This window comes from Acomys minous, assembly GCF_964271855.1.
Source record: "Acomys minous genome assembly, chromosome: 5".
Classification (NCBI taxonomy): domain Eukaryota; kingdom Metazoa; phylum Chordata; class Mammalia; order Rodentia; family Muridae; genus Acomys; species Acomys minous.
This window is the reverse complement of record NC_140494.1, coordinates 15,171,404-15,192,414: the sequence shown is the minus strand read 5'-3', so window position 1 is coordinate 15,192,414 and position 21,011 is coordinate 15,171,404.

Sequence of the window (21,011 nt, the reverse complement as noted above, 5' to 3'; positions counted from 1 at the left end):
TGTAAATGTTAGGTACCTGCTTTAGCACTCAGCTACAAAAGCATCTCAGATAGCTTAAAATTCTCAGATTCAGCAAAAACCTTTTAAAAACCTGAACAACTGGGAGAATTCCCTTGCTCCCAAGGATGGCCCCACAGCCATGCACATGTGGAAGCATTGACAGGACTTTGTGGGTTACAATAAAAAAAATGAAGTCAGGAGAAGCACATGATAGAGAGAGAGAGAGTTGGAGAGGGGAAAAGGGCTGGGAGCAGGTATGGCCATGTTTCATTGTATGTCTTTATAAACATTTCAGTAACAAAGAAAGAAAACACAGGGAAGAGTAAACCATTATCTACACAAAATGATTCTACTTAAACTATGATTTATATTTTTTCTAGTAGCTTAAAAGAAGTTGTAAAATATTGAAAATTGACTGCAAATGTACCAAAATATTCCACTGTGGGAATATTAAAACAGAACATTATATTTGTTTACCAAAAGGATAAATAAATATACAAGCAAACAAACAAATAAAACAGAAAACAACCATGTACAAACATGGTTTATAGGCGGCAGAGGCAGGTGCATCACTGTGAGTTCGAGGCCAGCCTGGTCTACAAAGTGAGTCCAGGACAGCCAAGGCTATGCAGAGAAACCCTGTCTTGGAAAAACAAAACAAAAACAAAAAACCAAAACATTTTTACAGTGGTGAATAGATAGACTGTCACCAAGTCTTACTAAGTGGAAGGTTTTGGCCCGAAGACAACGTAACCCACAGGAAAGATATAAGATGCATCAAGGAACAAAAGGCAGGAACTGTGGGAAGGAACTGAGCGAATAGAGCCATTGACAGCATGAAGTGCATGTGTGATGTGTACTGGGTCTGATAGGCATTGAAAGGACCAGATCAAACACATGACCGAGTCAGCAGGATGTGTAGAAAGGGCTGTCCCTGCATTCATAAATTATTTAGACTTTGGTAAGTCTGCGAGTCTCAATTTCTAAGCAAGCCCTACGACAGCAGCAACAACAAAAGGACAACAGGTCACCACACATTGAAGAGAAAAATGTTTAGTCAGTCAAAAAGGAAAGGAAAGAGAAACACAGGTAGGGCAAAAGCAATCGAAAGCCCAAATGAAAATTGGGGGTTAAAACCTGAGTTCTCGGGGCTGGAGAGATGGCACAGTGGTTAAGGGCACTGCCTGCTCTTCCAAAGGACCTGGGTTCAATTCCCAGCAACCACATGGCAGCTCACAACTGTCTATAACTCCAAGATCTGATACCCTCACACCAATTAAATTAAAACAAAACAAAACACGTGAGTTCTGTCCCTAGAACCCATCAAAGGTAAGAGACGAATGACTCCACAAAGTTATCCTCGGCCCTTTCTTGGCCACTATGGCACACATGCGCCTACATGTGCTTCCACAGGCATGTGTATACACTTGTGTGTATGCACACAACAATAATAATGATAATAACGGTAAAATTTAAAAAGCTAACATCAGAATGAGACACCTTGGTAGGTCATCTTAAAAATTTTAATTTATTAATTAATTTGTGCATGAGTGTTTCAGGTGTGTGTGTGTGTGTGTGTGTGTGTGTGTGTGTGTGTGTGTGTGTGTTTTCTAGTGTCACAGCATTTATGGGCTTTGCTTTGGCTTTGTCTTTATTTCTAATATGGCCTACTCAAACTGCCGCCTCTTTGTCTGGGCATGATCCTGCGCATCACCTCCATGGTCCTAGGGACCAGCACCCTGTGTCTGTGGACTCCAGGCTTCTACACCTTGCCTTCCCAGCTCAGCTCAACCCTGACGCTCAGTTCAAACTTGCAGCCTCCTGGCTTGGCTTTCCAATAATATCACAGCAGCTTTCCAGCTGAGTTTGCTAACATCTTGTCTGGGCTCTCTCTCTCTCTCTCTCTCTTTCTGCCCCCAGTAAAGCCTCTTTGAACCCTGCTGTGATTTTCTTAACCTGTTTGTAGCCATTTTGTGACCTATTTGTATACATATATTACTGTATGCTGTGGATTGTGTAGTGCAAGAGTTAAATTTTTTTTATTTGTCTCCATCTCCCGATCATATAATGTGTACGTGGTTGCATTATAAGTAGGTACTTCATGAATTTCTTTTTCATTATTTATTTGATGATTTAATATAATATTTTTGTATCATTTTTACCACTGAGTCTTCCCCTTAACTCCTCCCATGTGCACTACCAGACCTCTAGTCACCCAATTTCCTGTTTTCTTCTTCTTCTTCCTCTTCTTCTTCTTCTTCTTCTTCCTCTTCCTCTTCTTCTTCTTCTTCCTCCTCCTCCTCCTCCTCCTCCTCCTCCTTCTCCTCCTCCTCTTCTTCTTCTTCTTCTTCTTCTTCTTCTTCTTCTTCTTCTTCTTCCTCCTCCTCCTCCTCCTCCTCCTCCTCCTCCTCCTCCTCCTCTTCTTCTTCTTCTTCTTCTTCTTCTTCTTCTTCTTCTTCTCCTCCTCCTCCTTCTCCTCCTCCTCCTCCTTCTTCTTCCTCCTCTGTATTTATTATTTATACAGTGTTCTACCTTCATGTACACCTACAGGCCAGAAGAGGACACCAGATCTCATTATAGATGGTTGTGAGCCACCATGTGGTTGCTGGGAATTGAACTCAGGACATTTGGAAGAGCAGACGATGCTCTTAACCTCTGAGCCATCTCTCCAGCTCCCTTCTTCTTCTTCTCCTCCTCCTCCTCCCCCCTCCTCCTCCTCCTTCTCTTCCTCCTCCTCCTCCTCTTCTTTTCTTTTAAATTTAATAACCATCAATTCCAACTTGTGCTGTCCATATATTTCTGTGTGTGACTATATACTGGAGTATGGGTAACCTACTAGGAACTATAATCTTAATGAAAAATGTCTCTTCCTCTATCCAGAAGCCATTGGCAGTCCAAAGCACCTCAGTGAGGACTCAGTTCTTCAATTTCCTTCCCATTCCATGCTCAAATATTGCTTGGTCTGATCTCATGCAGGTCTTACATAGGCAACCACAGCTGCTTTGTGAGTGTACCAGTCTTGCCTTGTCCCCAACAGCAATAGCATCCACTTGTGTTGTTTTGAGGGTCTCTAGGACACTGCTGAGCAAAAACTTGAGAGAGGTATCCTATACCAGGCATTGATTTTTTCTTTCCTCTTTCTTTCTTTCTCTTTCTTTTTTCTTTCTTCCTTTCTTTTTTTTTTTTTTTTTCTCCAAGACAGGGTTTCTCTGGGTAGCCTTGGCTATCCTTAATTCACTTTGTAGACCAGCCTGGCTTCGAACTCACAGAGATCCACCTGCTTCTGCCTCCCAGAGTGCTGAGATTCTCTAATCTTCTCTAATGTTCACCACTGCACCCAGCTGGCATTGATTATTTTATTTGGCTTCTGGAATGAGCAATCCCATCCCTGTGTAGGGTAACCAAAGAGCTAAATTAGTAATCAAGATTGTGATAAATCAACATGTGACTGCCAACAGCCATTTGGAAAAAAAAAATCAGGACAACTTCGCAAATTTCAGCTAATAAAAACAGCATAGCTTTTAATTTACTGCTGCTCAATAAATTCTGACGTCTTGGAAAGCTGCAAAAATGTTCATCTATGTTTCTAACATAGAGTACTCGTGACTCTCTCTTTGATGGCTCTGTATATAATGTGCAGTAAAATAGGCAGGGAAAAGCAACCAGTTGTCCCAAGTAATCAAGTGTATGGCTCAATACAACAACAGACATGTCAATCTGAATCCTTGTAATAACTTTGTAAGCAAGTAGTGTTAATATTGGTCCACATGGAAATACAGTGTGAACCTCTGGAAGGCTTCTGAGTTCTTGAATCCTGGAATAAAAAAGTAAGTAGAGATACATAGTTACAGCAGAAGGAAGGACAGTTCATTAGGAAAAAAACCCTCACTTCCCCAGTGAGGAAACAGGCCATAGCAAAGACAGTTAGTTAGATGTTCCTGGTATACAAAGAACTAAGGCTTTAAAAAAAAAAGTTATTTGCTCTTACCTCTCTCTCTCTTCCTCTCTTCCTCTGTCTCTCTCTTACTCTCTGGGGTACCCCTTCTCCCCTCTTTCCTTCTCTCCCCATGCTCATTTAATAAACCTTATATGATCTTTTTTTAAAAAAAAGTTATTTACATCCTGATTGTAGCCTCCTCTCTCCTCTCCTCCCTGTCCCACCCTCTTTCCATCTTCCCACCTCCCCCTTATTCCTCAGAAAAGGGGAACCACCCACTTACCCACCCCAGCTCATCAAGTGCATCAGGACTGAGTGTGTCCTTTTCCTCCGTGGCCTGGCAGGGCAGTCCCTCCAAGGGGAAGTGATTAAAAAGCAGACAAAGAGTCCATGTCAGGGACTATGTCTGCTCCCCTTACTTGAGGACCCACATGAAGCCTGAGCTGCCCATCTGCTGCATCTGTGTAGGAGGCCTAGATTCAGTCAGTGTATGGTCCTTGGCTGGTACTTCGGACTCCACAGGCCCCTCTCGGGCCTGACTAGTTGGCTCTGTTGGTCTTGTGGAGCTCCTGGCACCTCCAGGTCCTTTTCTCCTTCCCCTCACTTTTCCACCAGACTCCCTATGCTTCACCCAGTGTTTGGCCGTGAGTCTCAGCATCTATTTTGAGCCACTGCTGGGTGGAGCCTCTCAGAGGACAACTCTGCTGGGCTCCTGTCTGCAAGCAGAGCAGAGTATCGTTAATAGTGACAGGGCTTGGCTCTCTTCCATGGGGTGGGTCGTGGTTTGGGCCAATAGAGTTAGTAAAGAAAACACAAACCAACTAAATCCTGGAGATGAAAAACGTAGAGAAGAATTGGGGCTTTTAAACATCAGCTTTTGCCTCATTTGTATAGTATCCAAAGTTAGTGAGTTTATAAAACAGTCAGGAGATGGATTGTTTTAGATTTACGTGTGTGTGTGTGTGTGTGTGTGTGTGTGTGTGTGTGTGTGTGTGTGAGAGAGTCTGTGTGTGCCTGTGTGTCTGTGTGTGTCTCTGTGTGTGTGTGTGTCTGTGTCTTTGTGTATGTGTGTGCATATATGTGTGTGTCCATGTGTGTGTGTCTATGTATGTGTCTGTATGGAGTGTGAGATGGTGGGGGAGAGAGAGAAAACATTAAGAAAAGGAACATAATCCATGAGGGTGGGAGTAGCATATGCCTTTAATCCCAATACTTTTAGCTCTGTGAGTTTGAGGACAGTTTGGTTACGAAGCGAGTTCCAGGACAGCCACAGCGACACAGAGAAACACTGTCTCTAAAAACCAAAAGAAAAAAGAAAGGAAGGAAGGAAGGAAGAGGAACATAGTGTACACTGACAGCACAGTGATGGGCTTCTCAAGAGGACAGGGGTCACACCTTAAGTGTGACACTTCAGCACCAGCTTTACACACAACTTTGTGGCTTTTGAAGTTATACTCTGAAATGATGTAATTTACAATGAAGTTGAAAGAGTAAGAGAGAATAAAAACTAAAGAATAACTTAAAAATAAGTGTAGCGCTGGGGGTGGGGAGGGGGAGTGGAGTGTATAACTCTAATCCCAGCACTCAGGAGGCAGAAGCAGGTGGATCTCTGTGAGTTTGAGGCCAGCCTGGTCTACAAAGCAAGTCCAGGACAGCCAAGGCTACACAGAGAAACCCTGTCTCAAAAAAACCCAGAAAAACTAACAAACTAAATAAAAATAGGTGTAGAATATACAGACTACGTGTACTTGTTTCTCTCACCCTAAATAGCTTTCTTCCTCTACGTAAGGTTGCCAGGCAGTTTTGGGAGGTACACTGTTCAGGGTCAGGGGTGGTGGAAGAGCACTGGTAACCCTATGATCAAAGGCCATACGTACTCTGTCCCCAAGTAAGCATAGTTCGTTTGCTCTTAATTTAGTTTCTTTTTCCAAATCATTGACACTCTCATACCTATGCACAATGCAATTTTGTCATTTTATGCCCTGTTACCCTCTGACCCCTTCTACTTTCACCAAATCCCTGTTATCAACAAGTTCGCCTCTTCCCTTCATGTCCCTAGCTCACTTTGGTTTAATTGGTGTGTGTGTGTGTGTGTGTGTGTGTGTGTGTGTGTGTGTGTGTGTGGTGTGTGTGTGTGTGTTTATGTGTGTGTGTACGTGTGTGTGTATGTGTGTGATGTGGGGAGGCAGGGATCAAAAGACACCTTTGTGGAGTCAGTCTTTTCCTCTTATCTTTGAATGAAACTCAGGACATCAGACTTGCACAGAAAGCACATTTACCAACTGAACGATCTTGTCTGACCCATTTGCCATCTTTATCATCCTTACTCATCTTTATAAAAATAAGCATTGTCCCTAGGTAGGCAATCTCTGCTGATCTTATCACTTGTGTGGAAATTTTTATTTGTTTGTTTTTTACAGCACTGAACATTGAGCCTAAGGCCTTGTGCATAATGGGTAAAAGTCCCACCACCACCGAGCTAAACACACAGCGGTGCTGAACTTGGTTCTCAGACACCTCAGAATGTAATCAGATTCTAGAGTAAGGGGATTTTTTTTCTTTTCATGCCCCCGTAAGTTTTCCTAGCATTCTTTATTAACAGGATCTAAAAGCACTGAGTGCAGAGTTGCCAACCCCTGGACTGCAAGGCTGCGTCTTTTACCACTAGCCAAAACCCTAGAGCTTCTGAAGTCAGAAACACAACACATATGTAGGTATAATCCTGAAAACTGGCAGCCTGGAAGGGCAGAGAGGCAAATAAGAGGAAGAATTAAGGATGCCCTGTGAGGACAGAAGGTCTAGTGGGGAGCATAACCTGAGAGTGTAAGTGACAGCGATAGAGTCTGGTCACCGAGGGAAAAGTCTCAGAACTGGAGCCTGTAATGGAAAGAAATGGCAAGATTTGAGGGGAAGACAGGAAGGGTGAAGAAATTGTCATGAGGCACCTGTAATAAAAAGAAAGAAAGAAAGAAAAAAACCAGGTTATGAGGCTTGGAGGTGAAATCCCACTAAGTGCTGTTCAAAGCGTGGCACCTTATGGAGCCTTTGAGAGTTAAGGGTTTATCAAAATGAGTTAAAGACAACAGACAACACATCAAAGCACTGCAGTGCCAAAGGCCTGCTTTGACATCAGAGGTAAACTGAGGTGTGGCGTGGACTTGATGATTGATCACTCAGCAGATTTTTCTCGGAGGGAAGAAAGCTTCATCCACTCAGGCTGGGGAAATGCTCTGTCGCTGGACAAAAACTCTTTGGGGGGTCAGTGAAAAAGGAGGAAAAGAAACACACACATACACACATGCATGCATGCATGCACAGGTGCCTGTACCTGGTAGATTAAGCAAGCTTCAGCAAGCTCCAACAACTCTACACACACACACACACACACACACACACACACACACACACATACACACACACATACACACATACACACGCATACACACACACATACACACACACATACACATACACACATACACACACATACACATACACATATACACACATACACATACACATGCATATATACATACATACAACTCCACATTTATACATAAATACACATTAGATGGATAGAGCAAAGTTCCAATGAACAAGCTCAAGCTCTAAACAACTTTATATACATAGGCACACACACATACACACACACACACACACACACACACACACACACACACACACACATTTGGTACATGGAGCAAACTCTAATGAGCAAGCTCCAGCCAACTTTATATATACATCTATATACACATACACATTTGGTGGATGCAACAAAGCTTCAACAAACAAGCTCCCACAATCTTATTTTTTTTCTCCTGCAGCTTGTAGATCCAAGGAAAATCTTTCAAGCAGTACAAAACTCACAATGTGGTTACATTATATTTTTCTTTAAGTGAATAATTACAATGAGCATACAGAGGAAAAGATGTTCCCCAATACTCTCACATAGTCACATATTTTACATATTATGGGTGACAAACAAATGTAAAAAACAAATTATTCCCCACATTTGTAACTAAGCAACTTGCTTTGGATTAACATAGTGTAAGCAAGCAAGGTAATTTTCTCAGGCAGTTTCTCTTTTTCTGGCAGGCCGCAGTTTGTGGTTACAAAGGAAGAACCAATTATTTATCTTATCTTATTTATTTATCTTAAAAAGTAATCCTTTAGAAATCTTAAAAGAATCATAAATCTAAACTTTTACATAAAAAGCAATCAATCATTCCTACTTTAAATACTCAAGGTGCACATCTATTCATTAACACTTTTTATTAAATTGTATCAGGAGGGCTGAGGGCAAAAATGGGTACAGGAAATTTCATCATCGCCTTGATCACCAGCCCAGCTTTAGCAAGAGTGCCACGTCACTGGGTGCCCATCAGCTGCCATTGCTCTTGTTCTCTGACCTAAAACGTCCCCAGCTCATCTATTAAGAGTGTGCCTTTCAGAACTTCAAATTGTTCCCTAAGAACACTAGCAAGAGCCACTAACAAAACCATCTTAACCTAACTTTACCAACAATCTGCTTTTCCAAATTCTTTCTAAGGGTTGTGGCCATTGCTAACAACCTGTGTTTCTACATTCTTTCTGAAGGTGGTGGATGAATCATTGATCTGCTCCAGCAGCAACGCCTGGAAAAAGATCCAAGCACTATTATTGTAGGTGCCAATGGTACTGCCCAGTGAGGGGCTGGAGGGCCCTTAGCGTGCTCATACAACCCATATGTCATGAGGGATGTGGTGACCGCAAGTGCAACAAGCAGAGCAGTGCTCCATAACAGCATGAGGTCCTCACGCTCTGAGTCTTCCAGGCTCACGCATCATGGTTGTGCTAACCGGTCGGCCACATTTCATGAGTTCTAAAGCAGTTTTCTGTTCCTTCTGCACGTCCCTCAACACTGCAGACTCTCGGTTTCTCAAGAGCTAGGGAGTCATTCAGCTAAACACCTCATACTTAGGGACACTTCTTTCTACAGCCCAATGCGAACTAAGCTTTAAGGCCATCTTTGCTCTCCACTGCAGCGTCCTGGGGAACTCTGAGTTTGAGGCGTTGTGTCCTTCACTGACTCACTGTCCAGTACTGTTCTTGGCCAACTCCAGAACCATTGGTCTGTTCATGCAGGCCTTATCTTAGTCCATTTTCTATTTCCTAAATAAAAATACCTTGGGCTGAGTAAGTCACAAAGAATAGAGGCCTATTTAGTTTGTAGGTCTGAGAGAGGCTCCATGCACATGGAAACATGGCAGGATGCAGCAAGACAGAGCAACCATATGTCAACTCAGGTTTCTCTTGGAGACCTCAACCTGACCAATCTACTAACGCCAAGGATCCTACTAAGTCTTCACCTTGAAAGGGACCAATTTGTGAGTTAAACATTCAATTTCATTCAAGCCAGAGGTAAGGTAAGGACCAGCCTCTGCTCTGCAGATAAAGACAGTGGTAGGAGGAGATGGCTCAGTATCTCAAAAATCACCTCATTCTTAGGGGGAGACTTGAGAAAAGTCAGTTTAAAAAAATGAGCCCCATTAATTGCATTCGTCTTCATCACATCCTGCGTAAGGTCTTGGCTTTCTCTCTTACTGTATTTCCTTTTGGAGTTCCTTGGTTCCTTTACTTGTCTATCAGAAAAACTCCAAAGATGGTGAACTTCAAAAAGAACAGCATCCTCTCCCCTAGGAAGTTATTTGGCTTATATAAAACGTCCTCGTTGATGAGTACCTGTGACGTGCTCAACCGTAAGTGAGCCGTCTGTGTTACGTCCCTTCCTCACATGGTGAGAGAACGTTAAGAAAAAGGAAGTAGAAAGACTGTAAGATCCAGCAGTTAAGGAGGACTGACACAAAACATTGTCTCCTGGACAAGTTCAGGGCGTTGTGCTAGTAAAGGCACAGTATCTGTGGTTGCCTACACACGTCCTACACAGTGTCAGGCCCATCTATGTACCAGCTACACAAGTCCTACACAGTGTCAGGCCCACCTATGTACCACCACTCATGGGACGGAATCATGGGGGTTCCATACGCAGCTGAGAGGCTTTGCAAACTGACGGAAGTGGCTCCCTTTGGGACACCCATGCCCCAGTCCACAGCCCTGTACCCATGAGCACAAGGACAAGAGCGACCCGCACTGGGTGGGCTATGAAAAGCGGCTGTGGAACCGGGAGGGGCACGTAGGGGGAGGAGAAAGGGGAAAGAAGGGATTTTTAAAGTTCTTGAGCTTGGGAGGGTGGAGGTGCTGCTCCTCTGTGAACGCCCCATGTTTCTTGCTGACTCCTGTCTTCTACCCAGGGCTAAATGCAAAGCAATGCCTTTTACAGTCTCCAGCAGTGATGGTGCCTAGTCTCCTCTCAGCAAGGAGCACGGGGGATAGGGGTGGCGGGGGGGGGGGGCAGTTTAAAGGGAATTTCTTCGTTCCAGGGTAAGAGCTCAGGTTTCTCACACTAATCTTGCAGGTTTGAAGATGCCAGGTCTGTGTGATGCCACAAATGAGAAGGAAAGTCAAGGTAATAAATAGATGCTATTATAAAGACAGGAAAGTTACACAATTATCAGAAACCCCAATAGAGGTCATAGACAACTGAAATGTGCAAAGAAACAAAGAACAGCGTGGGAGGAAAATAAGTACAGGAAAGCCTGGCAGCACAAGCCTGTGATCCCTGCTTTGTGGAGGCTGAGGCAGAAGGATTATGAGTTCAAAGCCTGCCTGGGCTCCAGTGTGAGTTCAAGGCCAGCTATGGATTGTCTTGCATGTGAGAGGTCCTAGATTCAATCCAGAGCACTGAAACACACACACACACACACACACACACACACACACACACACACACCTATGACTCTCTGGTCTGGTCTGGGATGGGAGATAGGCGGAAGCTCCATCCAGAAGTAATTTTTTCACTCTGGCTAAATGAATCCTGTAGGATCAGGCTACTCACTAAGTAGGTCCCCAAAGAGAACTGCAAGAGCTGTGCAATCTGCAGATGCACAAAGTTTCATAGAAACATGAAAAATAAGGAAACATTAGGTAGGGGAATAGATGGAGAGGGGCTTTCCAGACGCACTGAAATTAACAAATGAAGGAAACAGATGCCAGGGAAAGATGCTTCCCCAAGAACTACCCAAACACCACTACCATCTCCATCATAGCACCTCCAACACTTCCACCTCCATCACCACCACCACCATCTCCATCATCACTTCCATCACCACCACCTCCACCTACCATCACCACCTCCACCATCACCACCACCACCATCACCACCACCACTACCTGTACCACCACCTCTACCATCACCACCTCCACCTCTACCACTACCACCATGTAAAAAAAAAAAGTATGCAGAAAACATTCGCACATACAAATGACCCACAAGAAAAATTTCAGGGCTCCTGACTCTTTCTTTTGGGAGCCTTGACCTATTTCCTTTTATGGCACATTCTGAAGTTCACACACCTTTTCCTTAATAAACTGTCTCCTTCCCTGTTACTATCCATGTATCTCTGCCCAGATATTTAGTTCAGAACATGAGGAACCTGGTAATCACCACAGGTGCCCTCCAAACTCAGATCCATGCCCGTAACAGTTACCAAGCTGCCAGCCATGTGATAAGGCTTACACCTGTAATGTCTCTAAGAACTTAATGCTGAGGAGTAGGAAACGCTTTCAGACAGGTTTGTTGATTACTGCTTGACACAAAACACATCCCCCTGTGGGTGATACCATCCCCTGAGGTAAGTGGTCCTGTACATAATATCTAGTAATAAGCGTGTCAAAGAGAGGACCAGAGAGTGAGTCTGCCAGCAAGCAGCATTCCTCAAATTCTTGCTTGATTTTCTGCTCTGACTTCCTTTAATGATAGACTGGGGCCTGGAAATGTAAACTAAATAAGTCCTTTACCCATGTAAATTTTGTTGTTGTTATTGTTGTTTTTTGTTTTGGTCAGGGTGTTTTACCATAGCAACAGACAAATATACCAGGAAGCCAGATGCTAGCCTGTGAGCATCAGATCTAAGTTGTGCCTTTCTCTTTTTACCTCCTCAGCTTATGGTGCCCCAGGACACCAGACACTCTGACCTGCCTTACTGGGATGAGGGCTGTGACCATGCAGGGGCAAAGGGTGTGTGCATCAGCAGCTGAGACAGCTGCATCAAACCTGGAGGCTCACACAGACCCGCAGCCACTGACCCACTGCAAACCCAGCCTGTGACCAAAGCCTGGCAAAGACGTATGGATCCTGCCGGGGACTTTTCTCTGCTAACCTAAGCAACTGAGGGGACGTGGAGGTAGAGTGGTGCTCTGTAATACAGGAAAGGATGTGTTATCTGAATCCTGCTGCCAATTTTGTCTGTTGGTGTATAAATCAGGGCATAGGATCATCTCGGACATCAGAGCTGTCCCATTTTATTTTTCCTTTGTACTATATCCTATCCTTATAGAGAGCCATGAAGATCTGAGCATAGGTGCTTCAGGCCATTTTCTTGTAATTATGCACACACACACACACACACACACACACACACACACACACACACACACACACACCCCTTCCAGGTTTTGACCAAACTTCCTCATCTTCTGGCTTGTATAGAAGCCAGACTGTGTTACAGTAGAACACTGGCATCTTGCTTTTAGGTTCTCAGATTAAACTTGTTCCAGTCTTGAGGGCATAGCATAGTGTGAGTCCCAGGGACCTGAAGGTGAATTTTCCGACTTGACTTGCTTCTCTCCTGGGACTAAGTCCCATGATATTGGCACACAAGCCCTTGCTGTAAGCCTCTTTGAGGTTATTTCTTCTATTTCTGTAGACTGAGGCTTCTTCTAAAAGAGAGGTCCAAAATTTCAGGTTGATAAGTTCAGAGATGAGGTTGCTCCTATAAATGGTTTTAGTTTGAAGTGCACATGGGTGAATGGTTTTCTTATTTTTTGTTTGTTTGCTTGTTTTCTGGAACTCGTGCTCAGAAGGATGTCCTGTTACCAGGGGGACAAAATTTGCACTCTCAGGAAGGGGACTAACAACAGTAAACAAGTAGGAAGGGTTTGTGAGTAAGTAGGATACAATAAAGCCCAATCAAACAGAATACAGCAGTAATGCAAAGTGAACCAGCGATCTGATGGGGAGAGACGCTGTTGTCACAGCCTATGGTAGCCCTCGTTTCCCAATGGGGAGCTTGTCACTTAGGCCATGGGCAGCGCTTTTTGGCTTTGGATTCCCGTCCTTCTAGGTTGAATTGCTACTGGTGACTTCACTCTTGAACTTCCAGGCCTAGTGATACAGGGCCCCAGGTTTAAATATACGTCTCCCCAATTGTTAGGGCAGATGAGAGCCTGGAAGCAAATGGTAGGATCAGTGTGCGAAACTGGCGGTGTTGGGGCCACTGTAGGTGGCCGTGGAGCTGTCCTCTGCACCCACCCAGCCTTCCCGCTTGAAAGTCAAAGGGCAGGGAAGGATGGAGCGCTAAAGAATTATTTCTGGTTCGAGTAGGGAAAGCTGCCATTGCAGTTCTTTTTACTTAGGAGCTTGGGCTTTTAAACGCAGGACCCTTGCAGATCTCCAAGAAGGTGAATAGAAGGAAGAAAAGAAAGAAGAGACTGGTGATGGGCAAGTAGATGTTTTCTGTACAGGAAAGTATAAGGTTATCGTGTTCTTTGGGGGAAATTGTTGGCTGGATGCAGTGTGGACACAGAACGGTAATATTATCTTTTTTTTTTCCCCACCATCCTGCTTCTCTCCCCTGTATAGACACTGCCATCCTAGTTATCCACGCAGCTACTATTTTTGTTGCCCTTACAGATTCTGCATATTTTGTTGCTATGTTTCACTCTCTGTGTAGCTGCTGTTTTCTGAGGGTCATCTGTCTGGTCAGTGGGCAGCCACACACTTGTAGTGTTAGTGTTTGCCAACTTAATACAAACTAGAGAGAACTTCAGTTGAGAAGCTCTTGGTTGATGCTGTCAGATTAGCCCATGGGCATAGGTGTGATGCATCTTTCTTAAGGACTGATGTGGGAGGGAGGGCCCAGGCCATTGTGGGTGGTGCTACCCCTAAGCAGGTGGTCCTCGGTTGGTACTAGGAAGCAATTTGAGCAAGCCATAGGAAACAGGACAGTAAGCAGGCTCCTCCGCGGCCTCTGTTTTGGTTCCTGCCGCCGGTTCATGCCCTGACTTTCCTATGATAAACTGTGACTGACGTAGCAGGCTAAGTAAAAAACAAAAAACAAAATAAAAACAAACAAACATCTTTCTCCCCAGGTTTTGGCCAGTGATTTATCCTAGGAACAAAAAGCAAAAAGTAACTAACATAAAAATCAGACCAGAGAGCAGGATGTTTCTATGAAAGACCTGACCATGTTGGCTGTTTTCTGGGGTCTGTGGAATAGATTTTGGAGCTTTGGACTGGAAAGGCTTTGAGTATTCAGAGTTTACTGAACTGTTGTGGGATCTTGGAAGACAGGAATGCTGAGAGAGACAAGGACTTTGGAGGCCTGGCTTGCAAAGTTTCAAAGGGAGGGAAGGATTCTATGAGGGTCATTTGTATGGTGTGATTTGAATTGAGGATCCATGGATTGGATTCATAGTGATGTGTCTGTAATGTCAAGTAGTCAGGGGTTAATTGTGTTTGTCAATTTTAACACATATAGAGGACTTTGAAAGATGGAACCTCAGTTGAGAAACCGCAGCCATCAATTTGGCCCTTGGGAGCATAGCTGTAATAAATTCTCTTGGGTAATGATTTCGTGGGAGGACCCACCTTACCGCCAGCGGTGCCATGCCTAGACAGGTCTTTCTGGGTTCTACAAGAAAGCAAGCTGAGAGGGTCATGAAAAGCAAAACCTTAAGCAGACCTCCTCTGTGGTCTCCTCCTCAGCTCTGTCTCCAGGTCCCTGTTTGAGGTCCTACTCTGACTTGCCTGGATAACTGACTGTAATGTGGGGCTACAAACCCAACAAAACCTCTCCTCCCCAGGTTGGTTTTTTCATCAATGTTTTATCATAAACAACAGAAAGTAACTAATATACTGACTTACAAGGTGTACAAGGAGTGGGCCTCCTGTCAATGATCCAGGCCTATGCATAACACTTTCTGTATAAGAAAGTGGACAGATACTTAGAGATAATCAGAGTCCGTTTCATGTTTTCAATCACCAGTAGAAGGCAGAGACAGGGAGTGTCTCTGATTTACACTGTCAGTAAATCATCCTAATTTAACAGTAACATCCAGACTTAACTTTGGCTTATAAACTTATATAAAAGGGCATATTTAGTCACAGCTATCTGCTGTACCTCTGATTAAAAACAGGATCTGGAAGGAAGATAAAAGAGATGAAAATAAGTTATTGGGTCAAAGTCCAAATGACCCTCTGCTAAGTGCATGTATTCTCAGGTCAGAAACCCACTGTTTGGGATTATAACAACTCACCACGGACCCATCTGTATAGGATGCTGATAGAAAACATCATGGCAGGAATTTTTAAAAGCTGCTTTAAAAAAAACTGTACACTATGACAAAATCATAGTGGTTAACCAAGGAAAGAATAAAATCCTGTCCTATTTATCCTGTCCAGTAAGATAACGGAGCCTGGACTCCCTTCAACCCCAGCCTCTGGAATGGTGCCATGCACAGATTAACGTGGATCTTCTCCCCTCGATCAAAGGCACTTCATAGGCACCCAAGAAGACAGTCTAGATAGCCCTTCCCAGGCATACCCTGAGAGCTTGTTTCTTAGGTGATTCTAGATTAGACCAAGTAGACAATGATGATTTAACCACTGTAACAAGAATAAGCTATGGCGATCAATTAAAGAGAGAGGCTACATCTCTAAACCATGGCTTGATGTTTCCTTACCTCCGCAGCTCTGTCCCATCAAGCAGCCAAGGCAAGAAGACAGCTATGTAAATCAGCTGACTAGCTGCGTTCCTTCTCCCCAGACCAAGCATACTGAGGCTGACTACTGAGGTTCTTCTATCGTGGGTCCCTGACACTGTTCGACCTGAGAGATATGCTTCACCCTTTACATCTTACTCCTGGTAGTCATTTGCTTTGAATAGGCTAAGACAATTAGTCAGCAACCCACTGGGCCGTTCCTCCCTCAAGGGTTATGGGGCACATCCCACCCTTTTCCTTCGCCATTAGAAAAGGATCTTAGAGACCTTGTTTTCACACAAGGAGGCATTCTAGGATGACGATGTGTTAATATATACTCCTACTACAGAAATCTCAGGTAAAAATGCCATCAAAGCCTTTAACTTCCTGGTCTCCTAAAGCTCCCAGGTTTCTCCCCCCCCCAAAGAGCCTAAATAACAGAAAACAATATTTAGGACATGTCCTGACTCATGAGGCACAATGACTACCTTCATCTTGAGTCCTGGGCATAACTGAATTAGTTCTATCGAGAACAGACAGCTTCAGTTCTTTCAGGGATGTGGCCAAATTTTGTTGAACTTGTGCTTTTTAACATTGGATTAAAGGCAAAACCTCTCTCTGAGCCCATCAAGAACAAAGAGTCTGAGACTCTCAGCTAGAATGCTCAGTGGGAGAAATATTTCCTCTGTCTCCTCTTGCCTCTGTCTCTCTCTGTGTCTCTGTTTCTCTGTCTCTCTGTGTCTCCATCTCCATCTCTGTCTCTCTGCTCTGTCTCTGTCTCTGTCTGTCTGTCTGTCTGTCTGTCTGTCTGTCTGTCTCTCTCTCTCTCTCTCTCTCTCTCTCTCTCTCTCTCTCTCTCTCTCTGGAGACAGGATCTTTCTGTGTAGCCTTGGCTGTCCTGGACTCACTTTGTAGACCAGGATGACCTCAAACTCACAGAGATCAGCCTACCTCTGCCTCCCAAATGCTGGGATTAAAGGCGTACGCCATCACGCCGGACTTGAAGAACTCTTTTCATCAGGTAAGGTAGCCTTCCAGAGAAGTGCCAGCACTGGCACTGGGCATGCTCAGTATTCAGACTCTTTTTCTTCTTCTTCTTCTTCTTCTTCTTCTTCTTCTTCTTCTTCTTCTTCTTCTTCTTCTTCTTCTTCTTCTTCTTCTTCTTTTAAATCTGTGGCAGAAAAGCAAGTCCCAGAATTTGGGATGTTGACTTAGTACTCAGGGACAAAAACTCCATCTTTGGCTTATTCCTTAAAGAAACTGAACATTGGAGCAGGAGAGTGGCCTTTTTGTCCAAGAACTGTGGCCGTTATGGGACTGATCGCTGAAGAAGCTTCTTCGGGTCAGACACCAGAACCTTAGGCGCCACCAGGCCAACGTTATACTACAATTAAGGGGGCACCTGTGGTTGACCAGTATTCTAACAAAATATGAAGCAATCCTCCCCGACAATCAGAGGTGCATATTAACACGGGAGACTTGCTAATAATGTCTGCCCTCGTGTTTCCCATAGAAACTTCTCCCTGCTCTATAGTCTTGTGGGAGCAGAGCTCATCTAGGAGAGCATTCCTGAAGCAGCCTTTATAGCCGGGCTCCCATGGCATGTAATGTGGACTAAGCCCTGAGGAGTCCCAGTGGAAAGGATTCAAGAAGACATGATCACTGAAGTGCAGTTTCCAGCACTAAAACTACACGTTAAGATGGACTGGCCTCTTGAGCCACATCAGGGACGTGATAGAGGGTCATCATGTGGTTACAGCCAATGTAATACCAGCCACAGAATACCTGATGGATCCCTAGGAAGTCTGAGCCAGCTCTGGATAGGTCACAATATCAGCTCCCTGAGGGGACAGGGAGAATAGTCACTATGTTTAACTGTCCTCTGCCATGTTGTGAAAATGGTCTATCAAGATTTAGTCATTTTAGATGGAGTTATTCCTAAAGAGGTATATACAGTAACATCGACAGCCACACCTGCCTGTGGTATTCTTTCCCTTTCTGTCCCCTCACTGATTTAATCTTCTGGGATGAATTATACTGTAGCATCCAGATACAGTACATGCCTGTACTGTACATGGAGGTACATGGAGGGCACAGGAAAAGCATCAGCCTTTGAAGGGGAACATAGGAACCATGTCAGTGTCTGAAGCTGTCATGGAGACCATGTCCTAGGCAAGGTCTCTGTAAGAACATATATATGCTGGTGTTGGAAATAGGTTGCTGGCCACCTTCTTTGAAGATGGTGAAATGGAGGATGAGGAACAGACAAGCAGAGATTGCTCCCACAGCCTTGAGTATCGGATTCCTTCTGCTTGAGAGTGAGTGTGCTGTGTGGGTCTTCATCTTTCTAGCAGCCACAGGCAAGGATCCGTAAAACTGCAAGCGCCCACAGAGTCTCCTTGGCTCTTCCTTTGATCTCTTGAGATAGTACTCTAAGGATTGTTAGACAATGAGGCAGAGGCAGGAGGATCGCTGTGAGTTCGAGGCCAGCCTGGTTTACAAAGTGAGTCTAGGACAGCCAAGGCTACACAGAGAGACCCTGTCTTGAAAAACCAAAAATGAAAAGGAGAGAGAGAGAGAGAGAGAGAGAGAGAGAGAGAGAGAGAGAGAGAGAGAAATAAGGAATAGGATATGGTACCAGAATAAGTTCCGTCATCAGGAGGCAGGTTTGAGAGGAGACCTTAAAGTCACTTGACAGAACCTAACTCTCCTCACTTGACTTTTTCCTGTGACAAAGTGGGCCATGGAATCCTAGGCTCTGTTGCAGGAAGCCCCAGCGTGCTTCACAGGGTAGGTTGAAACTTCATACAAGCACTCTTGCTGAGAACAGTTTAGGACGCAAGGTCATAAGGAAGTTGTGGCCCTTCTTTTACCATGGAGCTGGGCACTCCACCCCAAGCTGATTGGAATGATCACGATGGCATGGGAAACATGCTGAGCACGGAGCAAAAAGGCACCTGTTGACAGAGCCAGCAGTAAGGTCATTAACTAAGCAGATCCTTCATGCAAGAGGCATGCCAAGCAAAAGCCCTGACTTTCCTAGAATTGACTGTCAGTGTGGTAAAAACCAAACATCAGATCAAACACATAGGTAGGGAGAGAGGAAGTGGGAAAGTGTTATAGTGTTTAGTTTAGGCATCCAGAAAGTTGACGTGTAAACAGAGTAAAGAAGTGGCTGAGTAAACAGAGTGGCTGCCCTGAAGTTAAACAGTCCTTGCTCAAGGCTGCCTGAGTGATTCTAAGTTTGTCAGGAGTTGAATCCCAGGCATTAATGATGATGGTCTGTATTTGTGGATTTTTCCATTGATATGGTAAAATAGTGTAACCAAGAAGAACTTACAGAAGAGTTTGGTTCAGCTTCTGGTTCAGAGGCAGAGTTTGTAAGGCTGACAGCAGGAGGCTGGAGCAGGAAGGTAAGAGAGCACATCTTCAAAGGCAAAACTGGAAGTGGGGCAGAGTATGTAAGTTCTCAAAGCCCTGGATGTACTTCCTGCAGCAAGCCTTCACTACCTAAAGATTTCATCTCTCCAAAGAGTACCACAGCCTGGGGACCAAGTATTCGAATACCTGAGCCTACAGGAGATTATTTTTGCTCACCATATGGCCCATATAATAAATCAGCTGCTGTGACTTGCAAAAACAATTTACACCTACTGGGTAAGAGAATTTCTGTCGTTCCTACTGATGGGTAAGATGTGGGTGGGAGAGCAGTCAAACCATTCTCTGGTGTCCACTGGCATCACGAGATATACTTCACGGACTGAATATGAAATGTCCCTCACAGATTCATATGTAGGGGGTTTAGTTGTCTGCTGTTGGACTTTTAAAATATAAGTGGATGCTGGGTGTGGTGGTTCACGCCTTTAATCCTAGCACTCGGGAAGTAGAGGCAGGTGGATCACTGTGAGTTCGAGGCCAGCCTGGTCTACAAAGCGAGTCCAGGACAGCCAGGGCTACACAGAGAAACCTTGTCTTGAAAAAACAAAAAAACAAAACTAAAAATGTGGATCCTAAAGGTTCTGCCCTAACCAACGGATTGATCCCAGGATGGATTCATAATAGGATGGCCTTATTGGGGGGTGATAAAAACAAAATGGGGGAGGGGGAGGCTCGTTAGAGGAAGTTAGCCCTTGAAGGAGCTGTCTTGTCCTTTGCTCTTCTCTTTGCTTCCTGGTTGTCCTGACATGAACTATGTTGCTCCATCATATGAGTCCCATGGTGTTCATGCCCAGAAGCAATGGCGCCATTTAACCTCAAGCCAAAAAACCCTATGAACCAGAATAGATCTTCCTCCTTTTGGATGGATGATACAAGTGATGTGATAATTTCCCAGGGTCACTGGGACTAAGGACCACAAACATCTTACACAACAGAAAACATTGTCCTCTCCTCTCTGGAGACTAGTCACCCAAAGTTAGTGTCTGTAGAGCCAAGTTCACCCCTGAACGTTCTGAGCAATCACTTCTGGCCCCTCTTTGTTATTTCTGGTTGACGACAATGTTTGATGTACTTTCACTCTAAATTTCATCACTCCAGGTTGGGTCTTCCTTGTTCCAGTGACTTCTTCCCTACATATCTGTGTCTTCAGATCTTAACGATTGTCACAAGACCAGGGCCCACTAATATGACCATGCCTTAACTTGATTTCTCCTCTAAAGAGCTTTCTCCAATTTTCATCACCATCACAGGTACTGGGGGGAGGGAGGGTTAGGATTTAGATGTGTTTGGAGAGAGGACATAGTTTAACTCAAAAGAGGCGACAACAGGATGTCCGTTGGATGCCGTCAGCACCATTAAGGCCTAATTGCTTTCTGAGAAGCTATGGGTTGGATGGGGTGGTGATATCCCAGCTCTTGCGGATGGGGGAGGCAAGAGGATCAGAGTTCAAAGACAGCTTGAATAGCACAGCGAGACCCTGTTTCACAACTAACTAGCTGACAGAATAAGTCAGCGCTGGGATGCGGCGTGCCAGTGCAGTAGTTGGCTAGTATACGTAAGGTCTTGTGTTTTATCCACAGCACTGGTAAATAAATCATTAAATGTTCATTTAAAAGTATAAATAGGTGTTGGAGATTTAGCTCAGTGGTAGAGGACTTGCCTACCAAGTACAAGGCCCTGGGTTCGGTCCTCAGCTCTGGGGGGAAGAAAAGTATAAATACTTGTGTTTCTATAGTAATGTGCAATATATCTGGCTCTCTGTGCCACGTGTGTGTGG